This window comes from Trachurus japonicus, chromosome 18 (assembly GCF_045865225.1).
Source record: "Trachurus japonicus isolate A0001 chromosome 18, Traja_1.0".
In the NCBI taxonomy this organism is placed as follows: domain Eukaryota; kingdom Metazoa; phylum Chordata; class Actinopteri; order Carangiformes; family Carangidae; genus Trachurus; species Trachurus japonicus.
This window is the reverse complement of record NC_140924.1, coordinates 26,560,103-26,582,167: the sequence shown is the minus strand read 5'-3', so window position 1 is coordinate 26,582,167 and position 22,065 is coordinate 26,560,103. Positions and strand designations below refer to the sequence as shown.

At 43.7% G+C, this 22,065-nt stretch overlaps 1 protein-coding gene across 2 annotated transcripts in view; it reads right to left on the bottom strand.

Moving 5' to 3' along the window:
• The window catches only part of nlgn2a (neuroligin 2a), a 214,014-nt gene that overhangs the window by 52,685 nt on the left and 139,264 nt on the right, over positions 1-22,065 (bottom strand). The gene's annotated exons all lie outside the window — the stretch shown is intronic.

The window sequence follows — 22,065 nt, the reverse complement described above, 5'->3', positions numbered from 1 at the left end:
CACACAGTCTGGCTTTCTGGAGCTTTAAGAGACTCATGTTTGCATGTAAATCTCATAAACCTATAGTACTGTTAATTTCCCAGGAGTCACCTGACTTTATGTGAAGATTAACTTTGACCGTATTAGAAAAAAATGGTTGAAACTTGACCAGTGGCTTCTCCCTCCTTCCAACCCTATGAAAGAAAAATATTTATTAAGGTAAGAAATATGGAATTTAAAGCTAATCACTGTTATTGTAAGGGCTAAAAATAACCTAAGTGAATGTTATAGTCATTGTGTTCTCTGCTCTACTTATTCCATGTAAAAGCATTCTCTTTAATGGATATAATTATATGTATGTGGGCTGAGACAACAGAAGCCAAAGGTTTCACTGTTTCCTAACATTAATTGCTAACAAGCACTCGTAGAAAGCATTCGCCTTGTCTGCAAATAAACACATAGCTGAAACGATTGTGGATATATGTTCCTGATGGGAATGAGAAAGGAATCAGAGAAAAAGTGTTTTTTAAGTTTGGAGGACTTAGATCTAGAGATAGATAGATGATAGATAAGAGAGAGAAGGACAGGGGGAGTGCTAAAGATTAATGAACAGACGGAGCGTTTGTAACACAAGAAAATGAAGATGAACGATCCCCAGGTTCAGAATGAACAGATCTTCTCATTAGAGAAAAAAAGTACAAAAACAGGAGAGAGATGTAGAAAAAAAAGAGATGAAGTGAGTGACGAATGAGGGACAGAGGAGGGGTGATGGTGGTAAGCATGGTGTGGAGCAAGAGGAGAGAAGAGGAGACAGATGAAACGATAGAGACGGAGACGGAGAGACAGCTATTAGAGTTTGAGACATATGCATGGCAACGAGAGAGGACAGGAAGAGCCGGTGATGGATGGGAGGGCCAACACGGGGTTACAGGGGAGGAAGAAAAGATGACAACAGCTGGACGGGAGTAGGGGATAGAAGAGGAAGAGGACGGTGAAGAGGGCAGGGGGACTGAGAGTTGAGGGGAGCTGCCTCGCAGAGAGACGGAGAGGGAGAAGGGTCAGGGGAGGAGCAGAGGAGACGAAGGTGTATTCACTTGGACAGGCTGTCATAACAGGAGCTGACTGCTCAGCCTGACACTCTGAACCGGCCTGACCCACACCGCTGAGGATGCAGGGGGGGGAGTGGTGGTACGAGAGGAGGGGCGTGGCGGATGATGCGGTAGATGGAGAAGAAAGAAAAAGGAGCAATGGAAGGAAAACTGCGAGGGACGGGCGGAGGCTTCGCTTTGAACTGGCCTGACCCGCCTCATGGTCCAGGAAAGCGCAGAGATGGAGGGAGGTTGATATACTGTATATACGGAGGGGTGGATGAATGAAGAAGTAGGCCGGGCCTGTCTGAACTGATTTCTGTAAGGAGGGAGATGCATGGTGCGATGCAACGGAGGGAAGGAATGAAGGGTTGGGAGAGACTTGGGAGCAGAGTAGTAGGCGTGGGAGGAGTTAGTCTGGTCTGACTGCTGCCAGATTCACACATCACAACCAGTTACATCACATGGAACGCTTCTCCTTCTGGAAGCACAGGGAACAGGTTTTGCAAGGTGTTTGCAAACAAGCTGCAAAATTTATATAGTCACAGTGGGAAATGGAATCATTGAAAAGATCCATTAACCAGCACCATTCACAACAAGATGGGGCTGGATGTGAAGGTTTCACTGTTTTAAAATTATTCTTATTGTTAAATGTTCTTGCTGATTCCAAGGATGAGCTAAAATCAGCAGATATTATCAGTCATGCCAGATGGGCCCAGTACAGTAACATTTTCTTTAATTATTTATAATAATAATAATAAGTTGGCATCATTATCATTCAGCATAGAAGGTTTTATCTAGATATATTCTTTATTTATTTCTAAAAATCTGCAATTAACTGACAATAAGAGCTCTGTTGCAGTCATCCTTTCATTAGATAAAATCTGTTCGGTGCCCAAATTCCTCTTTGGAGGAACTGAACTTCTCTAACTTTTCTTCACTGGTGAAGCTCAGTAAAAGGAACTGGAACTCATTATTGTAAGGAAAACTGGAGGCCACAACCTGTGACACCCAAGTACTTAGTAATCATTACATCATAGGAGTATTGTTCCACACATGGATCTGCAAGCTCTGCCTTCATTTTGATCTCAGGTATTGTGACTGTCTCTCCCGTCCTCCACTATATCATCTATAAGCACCTGCCTGCCTCTGAGGCAGCTTCTCCTGCACCACACACACTCACACACACACACACACACATGTGGAGGTGACAGCACCACATTACCACATGCTGCTGTGACTGGCTATGAACACAGAGGGTGATGGTGGAACATGCTTGTTTCATATTTCAACTTTAATCTGCTAATTATAGGAGCTGATAACAACTGTAGCTGTTTTTTATTATAACTAATGATTGACTAATTAGATACCCATGAGAAAAAATGACAAATTTAATTTCCTCTTTTTAACAGACAAATCACTTAGCTAGAGAATTAATTGTGTTTGTTTCACTGTTAAAAGACAGATGAGGGTAAAATGGGGGATGGAGGGAGGGAGGGAGGGAGGGAAGGGGAGACAATGGAAGTGGAGTTGCTTCCCTGCTGGAGAACTGACAGCGAGGATGGAAACAGATAGAAGGAAGATAGAAAAAGTGTGAAGTCACAGAGGATTAAAGGCAGGAGGAGGAAGGAGAGTGGGAGGCTGGCAGCGGGATGAAAAGGTGGGCTGGGTCTGACTGAAGCCCGGAATTGAAGGGATTCCCTCTGGAGATCTGCACAGTTTTCCACACAAGAGAAAGTAGAGGGATGATAGACCCTCTCTCTCTCTCTCTTTATATCCTCATTCACACACACACACACATACTGTACCACACAAGCATCAGCAAGCAAGCAATCCTGCCAGGAGATCTGCCACAAGGCAATATTGTCTTGTGTGAATAGACTTTTTTGACTCATGAATACTTATGGAACAGTACATAATCACAGTGTTAGCTCCCACCCCCCCCGCAGCCGCATCCATCCTCCTTGAAAGATGCAGAGCAAAGAGCTAAGGGGGACGATTGAGAACCACCTGCTAGGAAATCGGTTTGGGAGTCAAGATGTTCTTGTAGCATGAATGTGATCGCACACACACACAGTGCATGAATAATACTAGAGATGTAAGGGCTTCTGAGAGTATTTCACATCAGCTATATTCATGTCATGCATTATCCATGGTATATCTAATACATTATTGAACAGTGTGTAGTATGCCGCAAGTGTAAGGGGGCAAAAATGTACTGCACGACACCTAAATGGTTTATGTCATGTTGGTTTTATATGCGTTGTTGTGTGTTGCTTGTGAGCACCTGTGTGTGTTTGTGTGCACAGGTTCCTGCGTGACCAAAACTTGCAGCTTAAGCTGTTTTGAAATTAAGGCGAGCAGTAAAATGTCTTGTCTCCAATTAGCTGTCAGGAACACATTTCTCCAACTCCAAAGGCTGTAGTATTTTGAGGATCTGCTGACATATACAGACCTGCATGCTAGCCAAAAACGAGGAGTGGGGAAAAAAAGAAGAAATAAATAAACAAATCTCCTCATCTTATTCCCATATTGGGCTGCACTCAATTTACCGCACTCATATTGAGGACGGGAGGTAAAAACACTGCCAAGTTGTCAGATCGGGCGCCAATTCCAATTTGCTTTTTCCACCACTCACATCTGCTCAAAGCCCACTTGGAGCCAGCTCATTTCCGCAAAGTCACCCAGACATCTCATGTTTACATGTGTAAAGCTACACCCGCCGTTTGATCCTATTCTCTTCTCTAAAAAAAATATTACAACAAAACCATTCCAACACTACTTTGTTCATATGCAAGGATATCTCCTTTTTGGATGTCTGTGCATGTGTAAAGGACAACGTATTGTATTCATCTAATCTCCCTCATCAGTAGATTGTTTCTTTTGTCTGCCCTTCCTGTTTTCTTTTTCTTTATAGTCGAACAATTAATGAGCGCATTTGTTTCTTTTTAATTAGGAAGCAGGCAAACGTGCGAGGTGGCGAGGGAGGTCAGACAGAGCGGAGCAGGAGATGCTTTGAGGATGATGATGTGAGGAGGAATGAAAAAGGAGACACGCTTTGTGAGCAAGAACAACAATTAAGAGATTTTTGGGGCCTGTATTTATTCTGCAAACATAATTATACTCTCACCCCCAAACCACAAATAACGTCCTCCTGCGTTCTAATCAGAAAGAGGAGGCTTCTGAGGAAACGCACGGGATGAACGAGCGACCATCTGTAAGCTGAGATCAGAGCAGGAACGCGGTTAAGAGCATGTAGCAAAACACTCGTGTTCCCGAGCCAGTTCCAGTCTGGTTCGCACTGATGCTCTTCAAAAAACACTTGACATTACAAAACACCACGGCTGCAGATTAATCCCTTGCACACTTTTGGGTGCCGCCGTGGGACCAAATATTTGACAAACTAGTCCTTTAATCCGGGAGCTTCCTGCAGAGAGGAAAGCTGGTTGCTGCTTCTTTGCTGCGTGGCGTGGGAGTGGCTGGATCATGTACCACACAGTCTTCTGGTGGGTTAGACCCCAGGGTGCCGCAGCACTACTGCTTCACAAAGCCATGCATGTATATACTATATGGATGGCCACGGCGCTGCAGGCTAGAATACATCACAGACAACTTTCTGCTGAGTCTCAACGGGCAGCTGTGAATCACAGTCGATGTAAGAAAGCGGGGGCATATAGGCTACATGTTTTCACTCCTCTGCCACTTTTGAATTTTTCATCACACACATCTGGCACGGAAAATTCGCAACATTTACAGCCAAGTGTTACTTCAGTTTACCGCAGTCACACGTCTTCACTGGCCTGTATGTGCTGAGCGTCACTGTTTCTGACGCACTTAAAGTTGACTGAGTGTTCGCCACATCCCACCACCCATAGTTACTGTTGCTATGCTGTTGCTCGGCTCTAGTTCTACCCATTCAAGTGCAGCACATATGTAGTTTACAATGACACTCAAGATTTGGAGAAGTTTGTAAGACAGTTTTCACACCTCACTGAGATGAACAGCTCAAGCTAACACATTTTATCAGGTGCAGCTAATGCTAACACTGTGACTTTAAAGGTCCAGTGTGTAAAATGGGGGGGGGTTCTAGTTTGCAGCGCTCACTCACTCACACACACACACCCCTCCCGTCGACAAAGTGACGGTGGCTCCTGGCAACACTCGCTAAAGAAGGACCCTTACTACAGTGTATATGTACATATTTAAGAATAATTTTAAGGCTACGAAAACCAAACAAATGGTATGTTATAGCAATTATACACTTATGCAGATATATTCATGGGTAGTTCATTCAGATTTTGCCAAAAAAAAAACCTTGCCAATTATTACACACTGGACCTTTAAAAGTTCTTGTTCATTTTTCTGATTTATTCTGTTTAAGACTAGTATATATTCATGGCTGCATACATAGATATGTGCATATACATATGCATACATACTTAAAAACTGAAGCTACACTGCATGCCCAAGACAAAAAAAAGTCAACATGCTCAACTTGTATGATTTGTAGAATACACATAGTAAAGAGAGCAGCATTACTAATGGAGTTGCTGTAGGGTAAATTGTACAAGCAAAATGAAAGACAGACACAAAACTGTGATAAAATAGAATCCTATAGCTTTCATATGTCAATACAGAGCAGGTATATAACTATTTTAGCCAAAAATCCTATAAAATTGTAGCAATAATCATAGCTCAAGTCACGCTGCCTGGCTTTGAAAGTAATAGTAGGTTTCTCCTGTAGTTAGTGAGTTCACAGTGAAGTAGGATATTTCTCTAACACCTGCATGTCATTTTGGCAGGTGAAGTAATGCAGTGTCACAGGCTTGATGTACCGTAGCACTGCTCCTCAGCTCTGATTGGACCACTGCTGCGCAGGGGGAGGGGTTTATCCGTCTCTCAGCTGGTTGTTGCAGGGTGTCCTTGCTTGTATTGCTCCTTATTTGTTTAGCATGAAGTAATACACTCGACACACTCACACACCGAAGACAAAGTGGCTTCATAAGTATGCTCATTATTAATTCAACAGTCACACTGTTATGAACAAACTGTTGCATGTACAAACATTGACAAAAGCCATGCAGAGGGCACAGGAGAGGCTGTAGGAGGCTGCAGAGGGCCAGGCATGCAGACGTGTGCAAACCCATGCACATGATGACACACACATTCCCTCAGTCCTCTTTCTCTCTCAGACTGCAGTGCTGTGACTGTGGCCATGTTCAGGGCTAAATTCAAACACATGACATCTATTTTATTAAAATGAAAGCTTATATTAAGTAAAAAAAAAAATCATTCATGTTTTACACATCACAGTAATTGCGCAGCCACGAGGCTTTGTGCAATAATTTCAAGCATCCATTCATTTGCTGCACTTTGAAATGTTGTTAGTTTCCAAAAGTGTTCAGGAAATACTCTCACATGGAGGAAACCAAAAAAAAAAAAAAAGGCACAGGAGCTAAAGCTTGTTGTGGCGCCACTTTAGAGGGACCATCTGCCTCATTCAAAGCTCAACAGATTACAGGGCTTTCCATATGAAAACATCAACTACTTTCAGCGTGTCTGTGTGTGCGCCCACGCGCATCTGTCCAAGAGACGGCACTGTCTGAGGAACAAATGAACGTTCATTATCATCAGCCCGCCTTTGTCTCGGCCCAGTCGAGTGTGCGCAGGCATGTCAGGGCGGCAGGAGGCGAACACACGGTGCGTGCGTGGAGAAAGGCACTCAGCCGGGCGCAGCCTTCCCTTCAGGTTAGCCAAACGCGGCTCGTTTAGACGTGCTGATTGGCAAAGGGTTGGCTTCTCGGGATACGCTGGTTAATTAGTTAATTAGCTCCAGCAGCTTCTTAATGAGATGCCTACGCCGCTTCAGAGAGCTGAGAGCGGCACAGGTGGATAACACACATACACAACCGGCCCACCATATAATATTCCACTTACCTATGCAGAATTTATTTATTTTTAATATGTTGAGTTGGGAAAGAAAAAAAAAAAAAGTGCAAATGCATTTTCCCATCAAGCACCTCAGAGGATGGTGTCAATAAACAGAACAGGTGTTGGAGCAGGCTGCAAATGAAGAGAAGTAAAGGTGTTTGTAAGTTTTCAAACGAGTAGCAGAGACTTTTAAGCTGATACATTCACAGCCAAGGCGAATGGCTGTGGAATTGAGTTAATCAGTGAACTACAAAGGACATTGTGTGTGTTTGGGGGGTAATGACTCTATAACTTGGCCTGTGTGTGGAGGAAACAGGTGGAGAAGAAAAGGTTGTGGCGGGGGGAGGGGGAGGATATGGCTCGGAGAGCGGCCGGGCCAAGAGGTGGCCTGGCCGGAGGGAAGCGCAGCGGCAGGAACCGTGGCTGTTCTGGTCTGGACGTGGAGCCGCGGAGCAGAGAGGAGGCAGAGGAGAGCAGGTGTAGCCTGGCTCTCACACTGCTCACATCATCTGTTACTGGGTCAGCGAGTTAGCGCGGCCAGACTGTGTTTGGCATGCATGTGTTTGTGCATGTGCGTGTGTGTGTGTGGAGAGGAGTGAAGCGCACGGCTGAGTGAACTCTACTCCTCTCACTACTCTCCCTGAGCTATTCTCAGCCTTCCTGTGTCCAGCTCCCTCTCCCTCAGTGTTCTGCTGTCTCCTTTTATTATGTGTGTGTGTGTGTGTGTGTGTGTGTGTGTGTGTACGCTAATGTCAGGTGTCCTATTGCGTCTGTCGTCACCGTGCTTTTCCTCCTGTCAATCACGGCTGCCCTGGCCGACCATGTGGTTGACACAGAGCATCCCTGTCCTTGACCTCACCCTCTGTATAATGCAAATGACTTGTATTACCATTCATGATGTGTGTGTGTATGTGTGTGTGTGTGTTTAAGGAGCTGAACATCTCACACCGCTAATGGAGCACCATTATACACTCTGCTGGCCCCAGGTGCTGTGCTGGCCAGGCTTGATGGGTTAATGCAGTGGTGATGGGGCTGTGGAGGAGTGGAGGTTAGTGGAGGTGTCCAGCTGTGGCCCGACCCCGAGCTTCCTCCCAGGGAGAAGGACCAAGGATGGAACAGCTGGAGCTCCAGGGTAACACAGGATTCCTGGAACTTGAGGGATGGGACAGAAAGGGCATGTGGGCATAAAGAGGCACGGGCTGGAGTAAAGGGAGGAGGGAGAAACAGGCAGTGATGCAGAGAAAACCCAACTCTCTCACCAGCTCTGCAGTCAAAGGAGCTGTCCATGGTGCTGAAGCTGGGGCTGCCCTGTGAGCATGCTCTACCTCCCTCTGCCTCATTTTGATCTTTTCTTTATTTCTATTTCATTTATTTGTAGAATAGAATCAACAAAATAAATGAAATAAAAATAAAGAAATAAAACATGTGCGGGTCAGGTATCTTTAAACCTCACCTATAAAAGGTAACACACAAATAACAAAGCAAAAAAAAAACTATTTCAGAATCTTTGTCTGTGGCAAAGTTCAGTTCAATAGTGTAAAATAGGAATAAAGTTTAAAAATGACACATTTCCTGTTTGTTGTCTGCAATTCAGTCAGTTTAAGCCAACAGTTCTCAAACTGCAGTCAAGTGTGCCCGTGAAATAATTTGCAAAAAATCCGTATAATAATTTGCAATAAATTTGGCATAATCTTGCTGACAAGATGCATTGAGGGAGGTCATCACCTCACACCTGCATGTCACTAATAAGCAGGTACTTCAGCTCTGATGTGAGAATGTTAATGATGTGAGTGATGTATGAATGATAAAAGTTTGATAGAGCCTATAATGCAAATAATGAGGTTAATATCTAACACTGTTATGATGTTGTTCAGTTTTCTGCCAATACTTTGAATAAGGGGCAATACGTTTATTATTAAAGTTGAATCACTTACAGTAGCCTAAGTAAACTTTAGAGTGGTTTGTAAATGAACTGGGCTCATTAGGACTGTGCCAGGCTGGTTACTGTCCATTTTCTGAGAGCTTCAAGACCTGTAACTTGAAAATGATAAATGTTGTGAAGCCAACATGTAATTTTAATAAATATTAATAAATAAAAATATTCCTATGGCAGTACAAATGGCAGTGAACATATGTTTAATTGGCGTGAGAATTATGAACATTTTCTCCCTCATAAGGGGTCCCAGGCCCCAAAAAAGTTTGAGAACCCCTGGTTAAAGCAACCTCACAAAGAAACTTTTACCACTCGCACAAAAAAGACCTGGATTTGGCATGAACCCTCAGGAGGCATGAAAATAGAAATCACCAGTGTCACACACAGACACATGATAAGACAAAACAGACATCCCATATTGTGCTATTGGAAATATTGTTGGCTGAAAAACAAAGTTCACACTTGACCACGCGGCAGCTCGACGACGTCTAAAAGAGAGAAGGAAACGGTACGCTGTGTCCCTGCCTGTCATCCTGTAGGCAGGCACTTCAGTTTATATGGCTTTTTCACAGCACTTTGACTTAGGAGCTGAGATAAGACATCATCTTTTGACAGGTTTCACCTTTACTAAAATTCCATCTTAATTTAAAGGAGGAAGCTCTAAGAAAATGTCGCCCCTGTATGATATATGTAGTTTTACCTCTCAGACCAGCTCAAATATGGCCCCCGGTTCTGGGGTCTTTCCATGCTTATTAGATGAAGGTAATATTTACCAACAACACAGGCAGAGCTCCGTGGCAGCCGAGGCAGAGGAGCTGACGGCAGACTGGGATGTAATAAAGCCGCGCAACGTGGCAATTTTTCGAGGGGGAAAAAATAAAAAACAGTCAATTTACCGAACTGACAAACCCCTCGCCTGTCTCTCCTTTCCCCCACAACACACACCTCATAGGTGACAGCATCAGCTTCACACCAGCTCTCTCAGGATTATTGAGAGTTGTTTGGGGAAATGCAGGAAATCACTCAAGGAAAGAACCAGGAGGGTTGAGGCAAAGTACACGGGGAGAAGATTTCTACTGCAAAACTTCCACATAAAATTCATCCTAATTTCCTATAACACCTATAAACCCATTATATCTAATAGTGTTAATCTAATTTCATATCTTTGTATGGTTTCTTAAAGGGGACATATTATGGAAATATGACTTTTTGAAGGCTCTTTAACATATATTTGGGTGTTTGTTTTGCCTTTCGGCCCCCAAAATGCGAGAATTGACAAAAAAATCTGTAATGTGCAGACTCCCTAGGTTGAAATCCACGTGGTTTTATGAGCTGTTCCCTCAGTTGTCTTCCAGTGATGTAACTAGGATTCAAATTTGCATAACACCACCCCTACCTGGGACCAGTAGAAGGGGTGGGGCAAGCAGTGGTTCATTTGCATTTAAAGGGACAGGCACTGAAACCAGCAGTTCTGCACAGGGCTGTTTTGAGAGGATGAAAAGAGCTGTGATGTTTGATCCTTGAGGTATTTTGACCAAAGCATGTCACAGACCTGGGAACTATTTTAATTTGTGGAAAAGGGGCATAATATGTCTCCTTTAATATTCATTCATCACATTTGTGGATTCTTTCACACATATCATTATGAACATACAAACACGCACACACAGGTTCTACAGTGCTGCTGAATACTATATCCACAGGCCTATAGTATCATGGCACCATATGTTGTCTATTATGTATGTGTGTGGGCTGCATGTGGGGAGAGCTCAAAGGCTGTGTTAGTTTTAGTCCTGACACACAGGCATCATGTCGCGTCGCAGCACAAATACAGACAGCTTTTCTTTGCCATGTGTGTGTTTACACTCGCTAACAGCTCTGCCTTTTATGAGTGTCACAACGTAAAGACGCTGGTTTGGCTCCCAAAACAACTCAACGCCGTCCCCCTGGGAAAACTAAGTCCCCCCCTGTTAGTCCCACAGCGCCGCGAGATGATTCAAACGGCTGTCATCCCTCCGTAATGATGATCCATCCCCGGCCATTACCAGCTCATGGTTCCTCACTTACAAAGCTGATTGTTTGACATGTGAAACATACATCAGCATAATCTGCCCCATAACTCAGTTTTTTTTTTTTTTTTTAGTTGGAAAAGGACGCCCACAGCAAATCAAGAGATCAAGGTGGGGAGGGGAATTTACTGAAAGAGAAGATGAGCAGGAGACAAGCATGACAGGGAGAGGAGACAAGACGAGGGAAGAAAGAGAGAAAAAGAAAGACAGGTGGATGTGAAACAAGTAGAAGAAAGGTAAAGATACAGAGAGAGTGGCCATACACCACTTGTAGTGAATAATCATACACTTCTAAGTCTTTTTCCACCCAAGCTAGGATGTCTGCTTTGTCTTTCCAGTGCCTGCCATTATGTCTGCTCTCTTTTCTAAATACCTCAGGAAATGATGCATTTCACCGTCTCAGCAGGATGTGAAAGTATTTATAACGCTTCGAGATGTACGGTGTAAAGAGCACTGACAGGAAGCGGCAGTGTCAACACAGACTGTCCACAAAAAGCAGAAAAGATGAATAGTGAGACATAGGTTAAATAATAATAAGTTATATTCTGTTACAAGAAGTAAAACTGTGGTATTGTTCATCTTTTCAGACCTTTGGAAAGCTGGTTTTCACACTTCAAGAATCTCCAAAGACAGATACAAACACTGGAATTTTTCAAATTACAGCTTTAAAGGGGACATATTATGGAATTTTTGAAGGCTCTTTGTTTGTCTTGCCTTTCAGCCCCCAAAATGTGAGAATTGACAAAAAAAATCAGTAATGTGCAGACTCCCTGGGTTGAAATCCATGTGGCTTTACGAGCTGTTCCCTCAGTTGTCTTCCAGTGATGTAACTAGGATTCAAATTTGCATAATACCACCCCTACCTGGGACCAGTAGAAGGGACGGGGCAAGCAGTGGTTCATTTGCATTTAAAGGGACAGGCGCAGACACCAGCCGTTCTGAACAGGGCTGTTTTGAGAGGATGAAAAGAGCTGTGATGTTTGATCCTTGAGCAGAGGTGGCAAAAGTACTCATATTCTGTACTTAAGTAGAAGTATAGATACATGTGTAAAAAAAAATACTCCTGTCCTTGAGATATTTTGACTAAAGCATGTCACAGACATGTCTTTAAGACACCTGGGAACTATTTTAATTTGTGGAACGGGGGAATAATATGTCTCCTTTAAGGCAGCCACAGCACTGCTTCAGCTTCAGGTTTGGATTCAGTGTCAGTTTCCAGGAGTTTGAGGAACTATTGACAGGTGTCTCCTCAGACTGGGTGACTATAACCAGTAAAAAAAAAAAGCAGTTTCACCTATGATGCTGTACATCGGACATGAGACGTCTCTGAGGGGCTGGGAGCTGAATGTTTTTATGTTTTATCCCCCTGAGAACTTATGATCCAGACGTCCAACGACAAAAATCTTTTATCTGATTAAAATATATAATTGAAAATGACCAAGGTGTAAAAAGTGTGTTTTAAAACTGAATTGGCTAGACCGCCTCTGTCAGGACACCACAAGTCATCTGCACTAAATTAAACTGTTACCATTATGGACTTTTTTTTTTTTTTTTTACTTCTAGTTCTATTCTATTCTATAATACATTATATTTGTAAAATGTTTTCAATGGTTAGTTGACATGTATTCATGTCACTTATAAGTTATTTATCTATACAGTAGAGTCCCACAGGTTGAAAGAGGGAAATAGGTTGAGACAGGTTGAATTAACTCCAGCCTTTTGCTGTGAGACAAGCCTCTTACAATGAGAAGACATCCCATAAACTCTATAACCAGTGGAAATCATTTCTGTGTATGAATGTGACCACTACTGATGGAGACAGATGGCAGTATTGCTGTATATATGATCAAGCTCCACAAGTTCCTGAAGGTGTGAATCTATAGGAGAAGAGAGAGAGGGGGGGGGGGGCATGGGAAAAGAGAGGGAGGTGAGAGAAGAAAGAGGAGGTGGTAATAAAGGGAGGTCTGTCAGGTGAGAGATTATCAAGGCCATGGGCAAACAGAGGAGAAACAATGTCTGGGGAACTGTCTGAATACATGTCTGTGAGTGTGTTAATGTGTGTGTCGGTGCAGGAGGGCGCCTGTATTCATCTCACCTGCCCCTGGGAATGTGTGTCAATCCATATGTGTGTGAGATGTGGGCCAGCTGAAGTGCTAATCCCCTCTCAGAAAATAGTGGACCAGACTGTCCTCCATCTCAAAGTCACAGTCTATATCCCACCCAACACACACAGCAGTGTATGTGTGTGAAGCAGAGCCATTTTAAAGGGACATTGTGTAACATCTCCTGTTATTATTCAGGAAAATTGATTATTCAAAAGTATGTATTTCATTAATCAGCAATCATAATAATCGTGACGGTAGGTAAGCACGGAAACACAGGAGACACCGGAGCTGTCGGCTCAGGTTGAGGTGGCGTCTGTGAAAAGTCACCGCGGTAACGCAGTGAGGAGGAACGGAGTGTTACACTGATGCTGCATTCACCTGCAGTCGGGCAGACAGCCGTCGGAAGTCAGTGAGCAGGAGTCAGAAGTCCAGAGAAAGACGGTAAAACGTGGGTCAGGTCAACAATACGACATCGCCATGACAACATATTGTCACGTGTATTGTTTTGCCTCGTGCTGATGGACCACTTGTTTACATAGAGGCTTGTTTATGCCGTTACGTGCAGCGGCTGTCGTCTGTCTGCCGTCTGCCCAATTTCACGTGAATGCAGCATGAAAAATATGATTGAGTTGCTGGCGATATACAACCACAACACTAGATGGGAGTAACTCCTACACAATGTACCTTTAAGGAGAATCCATTCCGAGCACAAAACATTTAACACTTTGTGCGTGTCTGTGCATGTGTGTGTGTGTGTGAATGTGTCTGTACACCCAGCATTGAAGAGATGGCTCGGCATAATGCATGTGTGCTACGCTCTGGATGACTGTCTGCTCTAGTGCACACTCAAAAGCAGCTCTGCAGGTTTTATTTTTAGCATCACAGGCAAATGGAGCCCCCCTCCCTCCCTCCTCCCCCCCTTACCCCCTCTCACCCCCCACCCCCACCCCACCTCCAGCCCCTGCCCCTTCCCCCTGCCCTCTCTCTCATCTCTCTCTCCCGCTGTCACTTCTCTCATCTCTCAAAATCTCTCACCCTATTTTGTGAGTGCATCTTGGCCACAGTGTGCACACTCACTGACACACACACACACACACACACACACACACACAGCCCATGCTGCGTACAGTATGTCGAAATAAGTGTTGCAGCACCCAAAAAAAAAAAAAAAACCAGCTCGGAGCGTCGTACCGCGCTGTTCCACCTCTCTACTCTCATCATCATTGTTAATGTCTGAATGAATAGCACCGTCCCATTTTCACCTCTCTCTCTTTCTGCTGCTTTTGTTCTCCCTCTCCACGTCTCTCTCACAATGGCGGCAGAGGGATATAAAAAGCTCATTGGGGTGGAGGTGGCGTATGTACTGTAAGCATGTCTGTCACTGAGGCAGCCGAGGCAAGGTCAAGTGCTCAGTGGCCCGGTGAAGCTTTTCATTACATATTTAACTCCCCCAGAATTCCCTGCAGAGACCTCGCTGGAGACTGGAGACTGGAGACTGGAGACTGGAGACTGGAGACTGGAGACTGGAGACTGGAGACTGGAGACTGGAGACTGTCTGCTGCCTCGTCCTCCCCTCCGCCACGCCGCAGCCGGGGAGGCTCGTCTGTCTGGGCGCAGACAGGTAAATTTCTACATTAGCATACGGATAGAGTCAGGCGTGTCCTGCTATGTGAGTGATTCCACGGTGGTTAGCATTTCGTGGCGGCCGTTAAATAAGCGTGTCAGTGGAAACTGGAGAGAGAAAAGATCACATCTCTCAATCAAACCGATGGGAGAAAAAGATTGAGAGTGTGGATTTCTCTTCCCTTGACCTCTATTACTGCCATCCCTGTCTTTATGTGCTTGATTTATTTTTGTTTTCTATTAAACGTTTCCAAACCAGATCCATGAATGACAGGTAAAACCTCCGGGAGAGAGAGATCAGCAGAGAGAGAAAGAGGCAGAATTTATAAACAGTACATTAAAGCAGAAGTAATACCCCTTTCCCACTGGTCAAAAAACCCGTTTAAACCCGCTAACAATCGGCTTTTGGTGGCAGTGGGAAAGGCGCACCGAGCCGAGTCGACCCGCGTCGACGCGGGTCAAACGACTCGGCAAGTGACGCGGGTTAAAATCACCTTTAATCGGCTCGGCTCCGAACGGCTTGCAGTGGGAACGCCAGACCCGCGTCAACCCGCTAATTTACGTGATGACACTGAACGTTACGTGACGTCACGTCATCGCGCCAGTCACGTCTCTTATCACGTACCAAAACAAAGCTCTGCTCCGCTCTGCTCTCATTCGAGACTGGGATCAAAACATCAAACAACACTGACCAAAAACGATTGAAAAAAAAGAAATGACAGTCTGTTTAACTGATGTGTTGTGTCGCGGACGTCCGTCACATGGCCGCGGCAGACTCGCTGTCCTCCGCGCCGTGGTCCTGGTGCTCAGGTCGGCCAGACACCTCGTCTGCCTCGGCGGACGGACACTCCGCGGCGGGCGGCTGTGGCATGACTGTGTGTGTCTCTTGCACCGCGGATGAGAGCGGAGCGACTGGTTTATGCTCTGTCTGGTCCCCCAGCGGGGGGGTCAGACTCGGCTCATTTTGGTCAATGGGAAAGGTGCCAAATGCCGATTGTTAGCGGGTCGACCCGCGTTTAAAAAACCCGCGTTGACCCGCTAATTTTAGTGGGAAAACAGCTTAAGTGATCCGGTGGTTTTGGCTAACTTTCTGTCAGCAGATGGAGTTAGCAGTCCCCGCCCTCGTCCCTACGTCACCACATTCACACGCATCCCTTGGCTGCACACACAGAGAGGACCGCCCCTTTATGCCGTTCTCTCTCCTCATTGGATAAAGGTTGTAGGATACAAGGAAAGTTTTCTCCTCGGCTTACAGCAGAGCAGAGTGACTGACAGACCCGTGTTTCAGACCAAACACTCTATAGAAGTGATTGTTGTCGGAAAATACAACTATTTAAGACTTATATTAACACAAATATTCTGCTTACTTCTGCAGGTATAATCACAGTAATGCTTTTATTTCTAAATCGCTGCCTTCAAATGATAAGAAAATAAGCTAAGAAAAAAAACATTGAATATTTGCAATACATTCCTTCTCTCAGGAACTGGAACTTGGTATTTGTACCACAGCATTCAAAGAGACTCTGCCGTCCTGGCTGGGATTGTAACTCTCCAAATAGGATGCTGTGAAGAGTTTGAGTGGACGGATTGATGGCCAAGTTGCCACAGGGGGAAAGTAGATCTAAACAGGCAGCAGAAGCAGAGAGCAGAAAAAAAGGGGGAGTGGAGCTGGAGTCTGAGCTAATGAAGTGGCGTGGCAGGCGGATGACTTGTTGTGTTGTACGCCAACAGTTGCGATGGGGGGCGGAGAGTGGGATCAGATCGCGTTGTTCCCCAATTTAAAACCAAATTCAAAAGGAGGGAATTATGTGGACGTTATGGCGTCGGTTCAATAGACTCTGCTGAATGCATTTGTCCAGCATGACTCATGAAGGTCACATCAAGCTGAGAATGTGCTCATTAAAACTGCGGCTCTTTTTATTTTTCATCTACTAAAATCCACTTCATCTATTAAAGAATGTGTGAAGGGTATTTAGTCATCCAGTAGTGATTTTTCACTCCACAGTGAGGTCAGAGGTCAGGATCAGGTACAAAAAAAGGAGGCTAGAGCTCATCAAGACTGAAACCAAGGATACTCAACAAGTCACCTTGCTGACAGTTGATGAAAGACAAGGGAATGATGAATTAATATCACAGTTAAAGCAGAAGTAAGTGGAATGTTTGTGTTAATATAAGTCTTAAATAGTTCTATCTTCCGACAGCAATCACTTCTATAGAGTGTTTGGTCTGAAACACGGGTCTGTCAGTCACTCTGCTCTGCTGTAAGCCGAGGAGAAAACTTTCCTTGTATCCTACAACCTTTATCCAATGAGGAGAGAGAACGGCATAAAGGGGCAGTCCTCTCTGTGTGTGCAGCCAAGGGATGCGCGTGAATGTGGTGACGTAGGGACGAGGGCGGGGACTGATAACTCCATCGGCTGACAAGAAGTTAGCTAAAACCACCGGATCGCTTACAGTACTTCTGCTTTAATATCACAGTTAATAAATTGTTGTGGTTAAGTAGCATTAGCAATATTTGCATAGAGACCCATATCGGGGTTCAAACCTTGGGAAAAAAAGCTGATTCAGACAATTGCTTCCATATTATTTCCATATTTTATCATATTATTCTAGTTAAAGGACTGTGGGAGCCGTGTGTTCTGAACAGTTTTGAAATAGTTTTAAAGTCCCCCACTTTAATTCTTAATCAGCAGCAGCATGTTCAGATGAACTCAGCCACATCTGCAATCATTTATATGATCAGAGTTATTAAATACCCTGCTAAATTGAAAACATATGGCAAAGTTAGACCTCGCAACTCTCACAGTGATTCAGCGGTAGCTTTGGTGAGTTACTGCAGCAAAAACAGCCAATCATCGAACTTACAAACAGCTGGAAAGTCCAATCTATGCAGGAGGAGGTCGACGCTTTGGAAAATGAACCGGGGAGAAGATCTCATGCAAAGATAACCACTTCTGTCTGCGCGCAAACACGGACACGTAATATTGAGTTTACATTTCACAAGACGGCGTCCTGCTCCTGTATCAGTAATTCCTGCGTCGCCACCTCCAAATCAGCATGTCAGATTGCTGAAGCAGGAGCACAAACAAGGCAGGAACCTTCGCAGTGCATCCACACAGCTGACATTGATATGCATGAATGCGTGCGGCTACGCGTGCTCCACTCACACCACCTCTAAAACACACAAATGCGCATTTCTAACCCCCTATACAGACTTCTCTGTGTATCTCTCTCTGTCAAAGGAAAATGCCATCCATCACATGGGATGCAAGGAGGAGGGGGGGTGAAAGATTACTCACATTTCTCCCAATCATGGCCAAATTGCACTGGATGGCTCTCATATTTGGGAGATAGCTGGGGCATTCTCTTTGCATGCAAATGACAGTGACTCCGTCTCAATTTGCTTTCTCCTTGACTCAAAGAATGTGATGAGAGTGTCACAGATAGGGCGCCGGGCGCCGGAAGAGGAAAATGCAAGAGATGCCAGCAGACTACAGGGACGAGAGAGAGAGAGAGATGGAAAGATACTGCAGAGAAAAAAATATATATACACAAATTCACAAGAGGAGATTAATAAGATCCTCTGACAGACAGAACTGACACAGTAATAACCTGTGAGAACTGAATACTTTACTATTATCTCTTTTCTTCGTTTACAGAGGTAGGTGCCGATACTTCTGACTCATTTTTATCTCTTTGAAAACTGAACTTCTGTTAGTGATCCACGTCCTTGGGTTCTCTCTGAACAGGATCATTTCCATCCATCTAAAACTCTGCACACACTTTCAGTCAGCCCGGTTCACTGAGTCCCTGTTTGGTTTTATGATATCAGCTGGTGAAAAGCGTTCCGAGTCACCGGTCGCTTCCTGTCCTCCCACAATAGAGGAATGGACAAATGTGCAGTTTGTGATGCTAAGTTAACAAATGAATTGACCATAGGTTGATGGTCTATTGTTTGTTTGTTTTTTTTCATTTGTTCTATTTTTGCATTTGCAATTTCATTGTATTTTAAATACAGTGACAATAAAGGCATCCTATCTTATCTTCTTGTCATTTATTTATTCTTTTTTTTTTACTTTCTGTACTGTCTCCCATCATAAATGCACAACCTGGTTAATACACATCCTGAAACTACATATATTTCTGCTGAACACATTAAGAATTACAAAAAATTCTACATATCAGGTTCAAGGCAGGACAACATAGCCAAAATATTTTATATTTTGTCCATTTCTGTTGATTTGACAGCTGTAACATGTACATTTATTCATGAATAATATCAGATAATAAACTAAAGACATGTATATTTGTGATTAGGGCTTTACCAGGAGAAATTAAAGGAGGATTTACAGTAGCTATATTACATCTACATAGCTGTAGCTATTAATTATGTCACTTAACACTGAACTATCACCACAAGGCAACAGATCAGATGGGGAAATAAAAACGGTCTGACAGGTTGTAAACAACCCAATGGTTTACTCTAATTATTGAAACCACTTCATTTTTGCAGGCAGAAGTGCACCCATGAGGCTGATAACAATAAAGTGTGTGGAAAGCAAATGGCAGGTCGAGCACAGAAAACTTCAGGTGATCAGGTTTCTATTACAAAATAAATTACACATCATGGGATGTGGGATTTGACTCAAAATGATTTATTTTCCAGAAATGCCATCATGCTTGCAGATCAATATCACTTCTATCAACAGAAGTATCACCATCCATAAAAATAAGACTTAAGCTGTAAAAAAAAAAACCAGACAAAATGATCCTTTCAGCAGGGCTTAGTAAAAGCACTGGAATATAAACTGACTCCTGTCACACACTGCTCTCCTGGCAGCTTCATGGATCTTTGGTAAAAGTTGCATTCCGTTATCCACTCGAAGCAAAAATGCTGTTGAAGTCAATAAAGATTCACTGAAAAGCAAACACTTTAGGTAATGACATGCAAATGAAAATCTGTCACCATTGTAAAGGCTGTGTAAGTGCTCCTAGAAACAACAGAGGAGCGTCCTTTAAAGAAGAAACAAAACAAATCAAAGTGAGGGAGCCTTTTTTAGAACGGCTTCCAGCAGCCCACTCTTTCTTCAGCTAATGAAATATCTAATGCACTTAGTTTCCTTTAGTTAGCACCTGCCTCCTCAGAGGCATGTTCCTCCTCTCCAAGCTAAATTACTTGGTCTCAAATGGAGCGAGACAGAGCGCAGTGAGTAACAAAGACGACAAGTCGAGTGTATTTTCAGGAAAAGGATGACGAGTTTGTACTGGAGAGCCGAGGTGACAGATGATACTCATTTTTCCCCCCTGTATACCTGACTGTGGCAGCATCTCACAGCGACCTGAGCGGTGTGCTGCACTCAGCCTGTAAAGCTCCCCTCGCTTTTCACCGCGCTGCGTCTGATAGTAACATCTCAAAAGTGCATCGTAACCAAGCCACCTCCAAGCAAAACACTCTGTAAAGCCATTTTACTTTTCACTATCGCTGCTCTTTGCAGAATGAATTATACAGCCGCAAAACAGACACCCAGAGGATGGAGGCGCCGGGCAGATGGCATGCAGTTAAAATGAAGAATCGAGAGGTGCATTTCTGTGTCAGTAAAAACGCCAGATCTATATCTGATTTGCATGCTTGTTCCCATTCCCTCTCATAAAGGGATTTCTAGGAGAGTTACAGCCGAGTATAACCAGCAGTCAAATAAATATCAGAGCATTAGACACATGGAAAAAAGGTTAAAGGTGGTTCAGGATCACAAATCTAAAGAATAACGTGGTGAAGATCCACCCTCGGAACTGATGTGACTGCTAAAATAGAAACACATATCACGCACAAGTCGCTAATCACGGAACAAGTCCCACTGCTTTTAATAAGAAGAAGCTTGAAGCATCTTGTGACCTTCATCTAATTAAATTTGAATGATCATGCAGTCGCCAGCCAAGATATGAAAGGCCTTGAGAATCTTAAAAATCCACACCATAATCGTGTAAAAGTAATTATTAGAACAGTGCAAAAACCCAGCAAATACTGATGTTTTGTTTTTGCCTTTTTTTCTGTTTTTACATGCTCTGCTGTTATATATCCAACATTGTTTGGTACTGTATGTGTGAATGGGAGACCCATTAATACTGTGCTTTTTTGGTGAGGTGTTTGCCATTTGAGGCTTTGTGGGAAACTAGGAAAGAAAACCCGACAATTACACAGCCAGAGAGTTAAGAGCGGAATAATCGACAGAGGAAATCCATAAGAAAGTGAGCTCTCATGATCAACGCATGCACTGGTTGTCATTAGATTGATGAATTCTATTGATGCCATCCATCACTGACTTAATCATTGATTCAGAGAACAGAGGAAGAGTCTGCAGAGAGATATTGACTTGTATGAGCGCACAAATGACTGTTTTATGTTTGGTGGGACGGCGAATCAGATGTGATGATTTAATGTGGGAAAAGGTCCGTTGCTGCTATTTTGTTAAAAGGTCACAGACTTTACACTTATCTAATATTTTATTGTATCTTAAAGGGACAACGAGGAGTTTCTATTTGGTTATAAAAAAGTCTCACGTTAATGTGGATGAATCTCCGCTACCCACACTTGTTAATGGGCCCATTTTCGATAAATATATCGTTTTGTCTCTATCGTTATTTTGTTATTATTAGTGGTGGTGGAAATGCTGGTCGAGCCGACCAGCGTTTCCTTACTTTCGGTTGCGTGGCGAGTTATGAGAATAACGCTGCTGAATCGCCATTTATGGTGGGAACTACGACGGTATGTGAACCTCTTCGAACCTCTGACTTTAATTCTTGATGAATGAAAACATGAGTCTGTCTTGCGCCGGTCAAAGAATTTTACGGTGCGTGGAGGCTCATAAATGTAGTGTGAAAACGCTTTGCTTTTCCAAAACTCCTCGTTGTCCCCATAAGTCAATACAGCCCGGTTAGCCAATAAGAAGAGGGAAGATTCCGAACCACCTCTCTTCTGATTGGCTGATTGTTTTCTGAGTGATAAAATAGTAAAGTAAGTAAACACACATAGAAAACAAATTCTGCAAGGTTGAATGGATCATCCAGGTAGGCGGAGCTTGTAGCATGGTTGTGACATCACAAGGTTACAAAAGTGGTGGCAGCTGGTTTCAAAGCTCAGTGTCTGAATACAGGCTGGGTGCACTGAGTACTTTGATACTTCACAGTATAAATACAGAACCTAGAGCTGCTTTATATAATCACCTTTATATGACATGGGGCCTTTAATGTGGGTAACAAAGCTGTTCGCCCCCTGCTCCTCTTGACAACAATACAAAGTGATCTTGGGCCGTAGACACTGAATCATAAATGTCCCTGGG